At 38.0% G+C, this 9,123-nt stretch overlaps 1 long non-coding RNA gene across 2 annotated transcripts; it reads right to left on the bottom strand.

Moving 5' to 3' along the window:
• Nucleotides 1-309: 309 nt before the first annotated feature.
• Nucleotides 310-6,025, bottom strand: LOC135298198 (uncharacterized). Of its 2 annotated transcripts, none has more exons than XR_010360205.1 (3): nt 5,470-6,025; nt 2,325-2,503; nt 310-356 (listed from the first exon to the last, which is right to left on the bottom strand). It is a non-coding gene; the product is annotated as an uncharacterized LOC135298198 (long non-coding RNA). The 2 variants fall into 2 exon arrangements; XR_010360204.1 differs by lacking the exon at nt 310-356 and adding an exon at nt 393-525.
• Between the last annotated feature and the right edge of the window lie 3,098 nt (nt 6,026-9,123).

Genomic DNA, 9,123 nt, shown 5'->3' with positions numbered 1-9,123 from the left:
CCCTTCCCTTCCCTTCCCTTCCCTTCCCTTCCCTTCCCTTCCCTTCCCTTCCCGCACATGCTGTCGTGAATTCCTCCTGAAGCTCCTCATATGCAGTTTTCTTTACATTCCTGAGAAACTCAGACCAACAATATACTTTGATACCTTGGCATCCACTGCTTTTCTAAATAATTTACAAACATGCAATATCTTACAAATAAGTTTCTGTGAGACTTCACTGAAAATAACATTCTGTTGAAAAATTTACGAGTCATTCACAGACTGTTTTCTAACCTTTAATCAGAAGAGGGTAAAACTTTTTTCCTACCACCTCTTTCATGTCACTTTAATTCCTTATGAGCCTCTGTGGAGTGATGCTGTTAAAAACGAAAACCAAAAACTTATCAGTTGACCTCCTCTGTGCACATTTCCCACGGCTTTTCCAAAGGACTCCAGCAGATTTGCAAAGGATGGCTTCCTGACCACATCCAATTCTGACCCTGTGCCAGGGGAGGCTGAACTGGTGCAGGCAAAAGCAGAACCAGACTGTTGAAAACACGACAGAAGATATTTGCTGCAGAGTTAAAGCAAGAAGGTGCTGATATTTCAGAATGAAAATAAGTGTTAGTGCTAGTGTTGCTGTTTGAAAACAGCATTAATTGGACCATGTTGAAGAGATATACCCTCACCGAGAGACAATAGCACTGAACAGTACTCAATAGTCAACAAAAAATGTACATAGAAATAAATTTTTATTAGATTATCAGGCCAGAATTTTTTAGCAACTTGTTCATCACCCAGATATGAAACAAACAAAAAATGCAAATGTGACCAAAAATGCACAATATTGAAGTAATTAATAAAATGTCTTTAAAAGAACCTCAGAGAGCTTTTGCAAACTTCTTACATGTAGATGTTCTCTGGCCATGGTATAAACACCTGAATGTGAACACAAAGGCTAACATCTTTATAAATATTAAAAGCATCAACAGAGTTTTGAATGAAATGTGTTTTCAACCACTAGGCAAGGTTTTTTTGAAAAATGTATAATTCTTACATAATTGATAGCAGCAGCTAATATTTGTCTCATTATTATTGTCATTTAATTATAGTGCAATTATCTCCAATATTTTTTCAATGTAATTTAACAAGTTATATGTCATCTGATAGTATTACAAAATGTGCCATTACACAAGCAATTGACAGCTAAGCTGTTTTAAAAACATTGGCTACCAACAGCATAAATTATACAGGTGTGAAAGAAAGCCCTAATGCACAATGCATCTTCGCTAAATCACTGCAAAAAAAAAAAAATTTAAGGAGAAAGAGTACTTCAGCCACTACTGCATACAACAGTATTTGTTTAATGGCTCAGGGGGACCAGGAAGTCTGAATTTTATTTGTACAAAATGTTAAGACCAGAAGGGTCGTCATCTCAACTCATCTTCCAGTAAGGCCTACTTACAAAGATCTTCTGGAGCTCCTTGTATATCACCATCACCCTACTAAAGAAACAGACAAATACTGATAGTGATGCTGCTGTGTGATGGTGAACTGTTCAAAAGTTTTGTGTCCATGGTCCAAGCTCCAGCCAGGGAAAAGATTTCTGGTGGCTTTAAAGGACTGTAGATCAAGACTTCTTAGAAATCACAGAATATGTAAAAAAACATGTTCAGAAATATAAGTGTTTCTGAGCTAGCTGGAGAGACAAGTCAAAATTCAGTCCTTAACTCTCAAATCAGCTGCAAACTTGCCCTGAGACGCTGCAGGAGTTTTGGTGACTAGGGTTTCATTCTGTGTCAGGAGTAAAATACAGACATTTCAAAATTTTTTGAAAAGAACTATTTGAAAAACACTCAAGGTTATTCATAACACCCCATTTTGACATCAATGTTTGCATCTGTGCTGTAATAAATAATTTTATTAGAGAAAATATAATACAAAAGCAAAAAACAATTTCATGTGAAAAATGAACCCCCAACAATGTTTAAATGGATTATTTTGACTTTCTTTCTTTCTTTCTTTCTTTCTTTCTTTCTTTCTTTCTTTCTTTCTTTCTTTCTTTCTTTCTTTCTTTCTTTCTTTCTTTCTTTCTTTCTTTCTTTCTTTCTTTCTTTCTTTCTTTCTTTCTTTTCTTTCTTTCTTTCCTTTCTTTCTTTCTTTCTTTCTCTCTTTCTTTCTTTCTTTCTCTCTCTCTCTCTCTCTCTCTCTCTTTCTTTCTTTCTTTCTTTCTTTCTTTCTTTCTAGAAAATTCAGATGAAATCAAGTTGAACGTTTGCTGTGTAATTTGGTTTCAGCAGAACCAAGACTTCTCAAGGAGATAGTTCCTTCCAAACCCTTCTCACCAATTTTTGGCTTCCCTCTTGGCTCACTCTGTCCCAGACCACTCTGGATGACAGCAGGCTCCCAGCTGAGGGCAGGTGCTCCCTGCCTGCCAAGCTCGCAGTGATGTGGCTCTGCTTTCTCATCAGCGTTTGCACCTTTGGGCCATCACCAAAACTCACACTCAAAACACCCACTTCTCCTAAAAGAAGAGAGCAGCACTTCACAGTAAAAGAGAGCAGCACTTCACAGCAAAAATAGCCTTCTTCAAAAGCAAGACACAATGAAAAATGCCATCCTGAGCTTAACAAAAAGCCTTAAGGCTCTTGCATTGTGAAGATGTTTAAGAACATTATATAGAACTTCATGTTCCCATGACTTGCAGGAAAAGGCAGAAGTGTCACACTACCACTAAAAATAACTGACACGTGTAAAAATAAACAAAGTACACTTTGCCTGGTATCCTTTAACTATCAGATGAACACTTGTACAGTAGGTGGTAAGCTGAAGTACCTCATATTTGATATGAGAACACAACTTCATGGGGACTGATGGAATAAAGCTATGCAATCATGTCTCTACGGTCTAATTTGACTGTGAGATTTAAATAACAAACTTATATCTCACTTGAATTTGTATGTTTACTCTCAGTGGCAATATAGCAGAATTGTCAGAGTTTGGAAAGTACATGCAAAAGCTGCACGCTCACTTGTCTTCTTTGACATCTGGAAGAGTCTAAAAATATGGGGCCAGTGTAACCAGGAACAGCATTTTGTTCTTTAATATTGATCAGGAAATGAACTTTTGAACACTAACATTTCTATCAGTACTGAGAGTGTTCTTCAGCTTTTTCACATTAAGGGCTAAACAAAAATTGCTAAAAGGAGTCTATAAATCAGCTCACTAGCTGATTATTTAGCTGATCATGGTAGGATAGTTCCACACAACATGGTAGGATAGTTCCACACACACAATTGAAGCAGGCATATATCAGGTACAGACCAGTTAATTCTGGAAGTCCTGAGAAGCTTAAAAAAGCATAGAGTGCTGCAATCACATTTTGCTTTTGGAGTTTATCTCCCTGACTGGATACAGGGAAATTGTACTCATACTTGAGGGGACTGGATTCATAGTTTTTAACTAACAGGTTACTGGGGAGTAGGAGAACAAAAAAATTAGGCAAATGAAGTAGCTGAAAAAAAATTAAAATAAAAAGAAACCTTTGCAAGTGTAAGCTTATCCAAGGAGTGCTGTCTGTTCTGCCCTTTGGCCAGCCTTCTGCAGACATTCATATGGAAACTGTGTTAATGCTGAGTGAGATAAGAGCACATAGCCGAACTTATATTTGAATTGGGATAGTTTATGTGGGATTTTCAAGTCAGGATAAGAAGCAAGGTGATTTGAGACCTCAGGGTTAGTCCTGATTTTTTGTCATCTATTTCATAGTGTCTTTATTTTTGCCTGCTGTAAAAAAATGAATGTACACATGAATAGATGTTCAGCAAATTATATTCCTGCTCTGCTTTGCACAGTCTTAAACAATTGCATGAAGTAAGCATCGACTTGAAAATATGCTTCCCCAGCTTCAATTTTTATTCAGTTTCCTTAGAAAGACATCCCATATGAATTCTAGGCTCCCTTTCCCTCACAGTCAGATCCCCCACTACTCCTATATATCTCTTCTGAAGTTATCTGGATCCATTTGATATTGCTTATGAAGGATGAAGAAAAAAACACCTCCTCATCTCAATGCAAAACACTAACATCCATCATCAAAACTGTTGTGGGCCAAATAAAAATGTGGTTATGAAAGACAAAAATGGGTAACGAGCTAAGCAGTTTGAATTAAATGACAGGCCTTTGGAAAATGTTGCAACTAATATTTTACTTATTACTACAGAACAAATGTTCTCTAGTAATGAGAGAACTAATGCAATTGAGTTTTTAGACCATGTGGAATGAACTGAGAGACTTGAATTAGAATTAGACCTTGAATTTCTTAAAGTCAAAAACTTGAGAAATTTGCTTTTCAAGCCAAAAATGGGAACAAACCCTAGATGCAGAAAAAGATAATGCCATATGATCAGAGAACAGAAGGCATAGTAAATAAAAGGGGAAAAAAAGAATGTTTTGGCCAGTTCATTTGGCCATTGGTTCATTAACCTAACCTTTAAATTTTGCCACATTTTAGAACAGGTTTTGAAGGAACAGATAAATAAAGGCTTGGAGGCAAAGGAACTATTGGATATCGTGCAGTAGGATATATAATAAAAGAAGGGAGATCTAGGCAGACCAGCTTAATAGCTTCCTTTGATAAGATAGCTGATTTTCTAGACAAAGGAAAAGGAGTCAATGTCATCTATCTAGACTTCAGTAATACATATGGTATGGTGCCACATGGGAAATTATTTGTTAAGCTGGAGAAGATAGGGATTAGTAGAGGAATTGAAAGATAGGTAAAGACTGTCTCAAGGAACGACAGCAAAAGATAGTGTTGAAAGGAAAAGTAACGTGAGGGTTACCAGTTAGCAGTGGAATTCTTTATGGATCAGTCTTGGGTCTGATCTCCTTCTTATTTCAATTAAGATCATGACACAAATATTTGGAATGTGTTGATACTGTATAGGTTGGCACTATCAATACACAGGAGAGAAGGATATCATGCAGAAAAAGGCTGGATAATAGTAAGGACAGGTGTAATAGAAACGGGATGAGAAACAGTATTTTGAAGATAATGAAGCTAGTCACTTATCCCCAGTGAAGATAATGCATTTGGAAACTAATAACAGAAATTAGGAATCAGTTAGAAAAGACTGAGCTGGAGGGGGACCCCAGGTTAGCTGTCTGTCACACTACAGCTGAGGGCATGTAGTGAGATACTGCAGTAAAAAAGGGCACAAAAGGAATGAGTCAGGAGGTCTATTTTAGGTGTACAAAGGACGACTAGCTCCATTGTGAAAATCTCTGCTGAGGTCTCACTGTAAGTGTTAATACAGTCTTGCTAAACAGTCTCAGGTGAGATAAATCAAAAGAAGAGCAGGTACAGAGAGGGCTGAGCAGGTACAGAGAGGGCTAACCAAAACAAGAGAGAAAATAAAGACTAAACCAACAAGAACTCAGGGATACCTATACCTTCTGAGACTGTCATTAGAAAATAAACATGTGTACCTTAATTCACATTCAGAACATAAGTTTTCTTGTTCAAGTCTGTAGTAAGACTCTGAATCTTTGTGTCTCCTATGTGATGGATATTTTCAGGAGTCAGTGCTAACAACTGGTCAGACTGAGGGATCTACATATATCTTTTAGGGAACATATATATAGCATTTAGACCTAAATGTCAGCCTATCTCAGCTTCATAGGGTGCTTCCTTCTAAGGAATTCTGGCACTCCAGCACACCTTTGTGACCAAATGAGTAACAGAATCAAAGCAGTGTTCCACAGCAGCCAGGGACCTGTTGGAGCCCTGCCAGTGGTCGTCTATTGGCCAAGACCAATGTCCCCCATCCCTTGCTACCTACACACCTCATTCCACACCAGCCTTACAAGGTACCAGGTACTCACCAGTATTACAAGCTCTTACCTCCCTCAGAGTGATACAAAGATGACAGATTATCTAAAGAACCTGATTCATCTCTTCCATAATCCCAGCCTGGATAGTGATGTTGTAGAGTTTTCCTATTAAAACAACCCAATTAGCTCTTTGGAAGCACGTCAGCAACGTTTCAAGCCTTGAAATTGGATCTTATTACTTCATAATGAACATGTGCAGCCCTGCTTGTGAAAAACATTTCTGCAACCTTTAAAAAATAAGGAACACTGTTGTAAAAACGACCTTGCAAAATCCTCCCTAAAGTTAGTGGAACAAAACCCCTTTTGCCATGCTTTTAATAGTATCCCACCAAATTTTAGTGGAGGAAAGAACTAGCATTTCAGGTCCACAGGCTCTACAGAAGACAAATATCTATTCCTGCCAGCTGTAACATCTGGAAATTCTGACCATATTCTGCTGTAGATTTTCAGACTGTTTTCTCTGATACAGGAAATCCAAAATTGCTGGTGTGGTGTATCCTGTAGTCTGTTGCATAGCAATGGGTGGAAAGAGGTTTGGTGCAAAATGACTGAGTTAATGTTTACTTACATGGATCTTTTGCCACATTAGGACAGATCCCCAATGTCTGGTCACTTAGAGTTTAGGTTGCTGCTGAAACAATCTAGTCAAATTTAAGTATATTCCTTCCATTTCATCACTGTAAGCTGAAGTCCAGATATCCACCTTTTTTCCTGCTATTCTCTCAGCAGTGTTTTTTTACAATTTAAGAAATCATACAGAGATAATTAATAGGCTATAAAAATCCAAATATTTAGGTAATCAGTCCCCTGTTTTAAAGATAAACCATTGCAAAGGAAGGGATGGCAGTGCAAAGACAGCATTTATCAAGAGAAGTGAACTGAGACAACATTCTATGGGGAAAAAAAGACTTTTAGGCATGATCTCAGTTAAAAAAAAATCTTTTTAGGTAATTTTGTTAGAATAGCAAATTTTACAGCAAAATTACAGTTGGCAAAAAATAATTTGTTGTCTTTCAAGGAAACAAGCCAGGAAAGAGGAGAGTTCCAATATTTACCCAAAGAGGCAGCTGTATTCAACAGATTTATTTATAATAATATTATTTGGTAGCAAGGAACTTACCATGGCTGAATGTAAAAAAGTATTTTTTGATGAGTTAAAGAGATTAAGAAAAATCAGGCAGATTTTGACAGAGAATGGTGTGTAAATGAGAGGTGTTATCTGCCTGAATCTGGCAGCTCCATTTTTGTTATGGTGAAAAATATCAGTATTATTTACTAAGAAGATTAGGGCTGAATTGGAAGAGAGGCTGGTTGTTTGGAGATTGAGATAAGATAAAGGATTTTACCTTCTATGCACAAGCCAAATGCAATACACACAGGACTGTTATCTCCAGCTCAGGCCTAGCAGAGGTGTATTAAGATGTACATTGTAATTACCAGTGGCAGGAGTAGATTTCATAAAGGCTATTTTAAAATCGAATAAAATGCTGGCCTTTAATTATACAGCTTTGAAACATTTTGCTTAGTTAATTGCAAAAGGGAAAAAAAAATCCACCTAATATTTGAAACTGATTCTTGCAGAGAAAACACAAGCAGAGCAGGCAGGCTTTGCCTGATCTGCACTTGTTTTGCTATCTGGCTTCATTCTGTGATTTGAATCACAGAGAAAACTGAGACTGCTAAACACCTTCCTCATTTTCCCCCTGTTATCCAGAAAGCAAGATTAGCAAGGATTGGGGAAGGTGGGGGCTGGAAGGAGGGGGGGAAGAATAAATCTCCCTTTCATGACATAATTAATTAGTTCCAAAAATGAGCTGTGCACTTGTGAATCTCTCATGGCTGGCAGTGACAGTTCCAGCTCCCAGTACTCCCAGTGATGTCTGCAGGGTTGTAAGGGGCAATATTATTTTTACCACTGAGAAGCATCCAAAGGAGAAGAGCAAAGCAAGTTGTATGTTTAGCACAAAGACTGTTTGCACCTGGGTTGGAACTCACACAAAACTGCTGCTGTCAATAAGCAGAGACCAAGCTGGTAATTTTGGAGGGAATTAAAATAAAATCCCTGAACTCCCTCTCCTCTAGAAAGTGCTGTAATTGTCATATATCCCACAGCAGCACCATACCTCACAACAATCCTCTGGCTCTTTAGGCCACACTGTTAAGAAGTGAAGACAGGAAGGACCCTCAGGCTGCCCAGGAATTGCTGTGAGGCACTGCCACAGTGCATATCCCCTCTGGGCTTCCATTTCTGCTTCTGCTATGAGGAATATTACTGCCATGTTTAGCTCTTACAATGATGATCTACTGCTTTCCCACTTTCCCACTATGGGGAACATATCTATGTTCAAAAACCTTTCAAAAACACTTCCATGTGGTGAAAACTCAAAGTTGTTTTGTGATTTCCATTTCCACACCAGCCAAAAGCCTTCATTACATCCACATCTCTATTTATTTATTTTAAAATCCAACATCATAAGCATATATAATATAACAAGTATATGTAGTCATTAGCAAACTCCTCTGGGGAGTTTACTATTCATGTTATAAAGGCAAATAAATGCCCTTAGACTTGAGGATCCTGAAGAATATATTTGGGTTTATTTTGGTGCTACTTTTCTCCTGGAAATTGTGAAGGCTGCAGTTACACAGCTGGCTTTTCATGCTATGACTGCTATAAGCAGCTAATTAAATTACTACTGACTCTCTACTGCTCGGTGAGTTGCTGTTGGTAGCACTACTTCATATGACCTTCAGTTTTGCTGTTTGTACAAGGTTGTAAAATCTTGCCCAACCAGCCTGGTCCATTTCCCTGTAACAGTGGTGAAAAACATGATGAGATAATAAAAAATGTATAATTGTATCACAAAAGAAAAAATTGTGGAAAACTATAGTAATTTTCATGAAGACATGCAGATAAACTCCTCTTAAAAACTATGTGTAATGCACCAGCTTTCTAAGGTAGTGCCCTCTCTACATGTGGGGAGTCCCTTCTAGTGCTAAAATCTCTGCATCTCAGAAACAAGCTGCTAGGAAAGCTGGGGGTGGGCACCACTGTGGATCTCGCATATTCCCATGGCTTCCTCCCTTTAGTCTACAACGTTCCGTTTCTCGATATCTGTGGGAAGAGATCCCAGAATATATCAAACCACATGATTTCCCCCCCTTTGTTGGGGACTAAAAACACACACAGCCATTAAAGGCAAGACAACAGTTGCTGACAACTCAGATACACTGATCAGATCCAAGCAA

The sequence above is a fragment of the Passer domesticus genome, chromosome 3 (assembly GCF_036417665.1).
Source record: "Passer domesticus isolate bPasDom1 chromosome 3, bPasDom1.hap1, whole genome shotgun sequence".
Lineage (NCBI taxonomy): Eukaryota > Metazoa > Chordata > Aves > Passeriformes > Passeridae > Passer > Passer domesticus.
The sequence above is the reverse complement of the archived record's forward strand: the minus strand, read 5'-3'. Positions and strand labels throughout refer to the sequence as shown.